The following is a 4,220-nucleotide window of genomic DNA, read 5'->3' as shown; positions in this document are numbered from 1 at the left end:
CCACCAATTCAACCCTACAGAAAGTATTGCAGGATATTCTAAAAAAAGAAAAATACAAAGAACCCAGAAATAGTGGCGGGGAGGCCACAATGAATGGAGCAGAGAACAAAATGAAGAAGACAAACTGACAGCTACTGACAGAAAAAGAGCTCAACAGAAATGAGACAGAGAAGACTGGATGATAGGAACAGCTATTTTGGAGAAAATGACATCTTAATAGCCTCATGCTAGATTGTTTAAGGAGTAAGAATGTGTTTCTTCCTGTGAAAATAACTATACTAAAAATATCACCATTTGGACATTTCCTGTAGGAATGTTTCATGACATAAATGGAATTACTACTTGTTGGTGTGATAATTCGCTGGTGATTGAACCCACAGAACCCAGTAGGGCAAGTAAGCCTTACTGATGCCAACACCAGCCATTGATCAGGTTTCAACAACCTCTGTGGAGAAATTCTTTCCCAAGAACCTTCTTTGGTTAATGGATGAGAAACTGCCTATCTGGAAAAACATCAGACCTGCAGAGAGTTCCCAACAGTAGAAAACACCAAAAGCTCAGCCTGTTCACCTTACAGCATCTCACACAACCTTGGTCACAAAGGATACACTCTGGTACAATTAATTATACAGCTACTTATAATGACTTTTCACATCCCTGGATCTTTTCATCAAGCCCTGCGACTGCTCACCTCCTACGTGTAGGTATCCACCTCTGTCTTTGTAACATTTAGCTTCTTCCAGCCAGGCATAATGCTGCATGGTCTACAATCCCAATACTCAGGAGGCTAAGGCAGACACATCTTTGAGAGTTTGAGACCAGCCTGGTCTACAAAGTGAGCTCAAGCCAAGCCTGAACTACACAGTGAGGCCTGGCCTCAAAAAAAAAAAAATTAGCTTTTCCCATAAAGCCTTTCCTAAAAGATCTGACTTATTTTTCCAAGGAAGGCTCTTTTCCTACCTTAAACTTATTTTTAGGAATGCCTACACTATTTAGTAATACTTCATATCTCCATATTATGGTCCAATTCTTTTTTACAAAGAATAAAACAAAGCTAAGCATAGTGGCAGACACACGCAGTCCCAGCACTTGGGAGGCTGAGGCAGGAGGATCACCATGAGTTGGAGGCTAGCTAGGTTTGATAGTGAGCACAAGGCCAGTCTGAACTACATAGCTAATCCCTGTTTCAACAATAAATAAATAAATAAATATCAAAACAAACCAGTAGCATCTTTAAATAGACTTACTGGAAAGATTTTTTTAAAAAAAAAAAAGATGAAAACTATACGATTAAATAGAAAACCAGTAATCCTATGACATGGGATTCTGAAGCAGAAACAATAGAAGTTCAAGGACAGCTCTGACTATATAGTAAGACTCTGTTTCAAAAACAACAAAAAAGGTAAACAGAGAAGTAGCTTTTATTATGAAAAACAAGAGATAAGTTTAAAAGCTTATATAGGGCCGAGGATTTAGCTCAGCGGCATAAGCGTCTGCCTTGCAAGCGCGAGGTCATGAGTTTAATCCCCGGCACCAAAATAAATTAATAAGTAAATAAATGCATGTCTGTATAATAGACGCCTGGTCAAAATAAAGGTAACTGCTTACGAATGGAATATTCCAAAAGCAGCTCACTGTCAATTTCCCAGAGTAAATTCAGCACCTGATGAAGAAAAACAACTAATGCAGCATATCCTGTATCTACAAATTGAACTGCAATCCAATGTTCCCTTCTCTCAACATAAAAGATACTTATTTCATTACATGTACAACACACCATCATTTTATGACACAAGGAAGAAAAAAGCTACATCAAAGTGACTCACCACCAATTTTAAAACATCTCAATTTCAAAGATGTTAAAATGTAGAAAAAACTGTCTTGAGAATTTAGAAAATACAATGCGAATGTGACACTGTTTACTAGGTGAAAAATGCTTGTCAGCAGGGCATGGTGGCACACGCCTATAATCCCAGCACTCAGGAGGCTGAGGCAGGAAGACTGTTGCCAAGTTTTAAGACCAGACAGGGCTACAAAGCAAGCTCAAGGCCAACCTAAACTGCATAGTGTCAAAAAGACCAAAAAAAAAAAAAATTCTCATCTTTTTTTTAAGATTCTCATCTTTTATATAATACCACCATGTTTTCTCCTAGGTTCAATGTGTATTTTCATCATTTACTATACAATTCAATCTAATTCAAATATTTTATTAAAGAATCTTGTAATAGCCTAAAAAAAAAAAAAGAAAAACAGACAGTGGCCAGCATATTTTATTAAATTGGAATATATGCAAACCATTTACTTCTGGAACTCCTTCCCACTGATATGAATGTGTAAAAGTGCTTGAAAACTGCTTGCCAGGAAGTGATATCCAAGTTATTGGGACTTAGATCAGTTTTCTAGAGGCTGACCATAGGAACATATGTGTATGAGTGGGAAAGTTCATCCCTGGAAATGAAGAGCTCTTCCTGGTCTCTGTAATTCCATCCACAAGATTCCTATCACTTAATGCTAAAGCATTCTAGCTTTTATGCATTTACGGTGCTCTTAAGTAATATAGGGAGAACTCGTGAATTTCTATTTTCTGGTTTTAGATCCTGATGGAGAAATATAGGACTTAAACAGAAGCATAATAAAATCTTTGCAATTATAAACTAACTGTAGTTTTATTGTCCTATCTATTGGTACCTACATATGATAAGAGAGCACTAAAGAAAAAGTATGAAATTAGAAATTCATGCTGGTAGTGGTAGGAGGGGCCAGGAAGGGAGGGCCAACTCTGTCTGCAAAGTCCTGACATGATCTAACTTGGAAAAGTCTTCCAGTGTTTACACTTTTCTGGGTGGAAGAGTGCTAAATGTCTTTTTTTCTAATGATTCTTGGAAACAGTTAAGTGGGCTCTTCAAAGGACATTATTTCCTTATTAAAATCTCTTCCCAGGCTCAAATAATGAGAATTTCGTAATCTCAAAAAAAGTCTTGATTAAATCATTTTGTATAGAGTAGAATCACTGGGTTACCTTTACCTCAGCTCCTTGTCTTCTTTGAAATGCCCTCACAACCTTTTCATGAATCTCCTTGGTCTTAACTCCATAAACCACAGGATTAAGACCTGGTGCCAAAAGAATATGAATATGAAGTGGAACACGGTGGCCAAAACGTTGTGTGAAAAAAGAGAAGAGGGCTGGTGTGTAAGAGATGAGGGTGACACAGACATGAGAACCACAGGTCCCTAAGGCCTTGGACCAAGCTTCATGAGATGAGAGACGAAGGACAGCTTGAGCAATGAGAGCATAGGACAGATCAATGCAAAACAAGTTAACTCCAATGACCAGTAGTGTTGCTGTCAGTCCATAAACATGGTTGGGCCTAGTGTCCCCACATGTCAGTTTCACCACAGCCATGTGCTCACATATGTATGTGGGATCACATGGCTTCGACAGAAGCTCAGACACCCAATGAGGAAGAAAAATGGGAGCATGAGCAGGGAGCCTCAGACCATAGCTACCACTCCAATGTGGGCAATGATGGTGTTGGTGAGAATAGTGGTATATAGAAGGGGGTGGCTAATGGCCACGTTGCAATCAGAGGCCATGGCCAGCAGCACAGTGGACTCTATCATGCAGAAGGCGTGAATGAAGAACATCTGTGCCAGCCAGGCAGAGGCAAAGATATGTCCAGCTCCACACCAGAGGATGGCCAGTAGCTTGGGCACTGTCGAGAGGGAGGCAGCCAAATCGATGGTTGAAAGCATGCATAGGAAAAGGTACACAGGCTTGTGCAGGGCAGGTTCAGTGGCAACAACTATCAGGATGGTTAGATTTCCCACCATTGTGGCTGTACCGAGGCAGCACACCAGGAGTGAGAGCCATGAGTGGAATTGCTCCAACCTGGAATGCCCAGGAGAAAGAAGACAGAAGGGTTTGTGTTGGTGTGATTAGGAGATGCCATGGTTTTGCTGACCAGTGCTGGACACCGCTGGTCAGAAATCCCTGCTCCAAATCACATTGCCTGAAGAGACAACACAGAACAGCGATATGAGTGAGACTGCAGTAATGGTTATTAACTATAGGATGTCTGGCAAGCTTCATTATACTTATAACAGCATTAATTAGATTACCAATACCCAGGGTTAAGGAAATGACATGGATTAATACTTTCAAAAAGTTTTGCATAGTGTCTAATGTATACCACTTGCCTAGTAAGTAAATATGAAGAAGA

General features: G+C 39.8%; 1 pseudogene; it reads right to left on the bottom strand.

Annotated features, from left to right (window-relative positions):
- Nucleotides 1-3,007: 3,007 nt before the first annotated feature.
- LOC100712988 (olfactory receptor 52P1-like) lies at nt 3,008-3,956 on the bottom strand (annotated as a pseudogene).
- Nucleotides 3,957-4,220: the final 264 nt, after the last annotated feature.

Source organism: Cavia porcellus, unplaced genomic scaffold (assembly GCF_034190915.1).
Source record: "Cavia porcellus strain 051 isolate PalLab524CR breed Dunkin Hartley unplaced genomic scaffold, mCavPor4.1 scaffold_9, whole genome shotgun sequence".
In the NCBI taxonomy this organism is placed as follows: Eukaryota; Metazoa; Chordata; class Mammalia; order Rodentia; family Caviidae; genus Cavia; species Cavia porcellus.
Note: the sequence above shows the minus strand (reverse complement) of the source record. Positions and strands in the feature narration are given on the sequence as shown.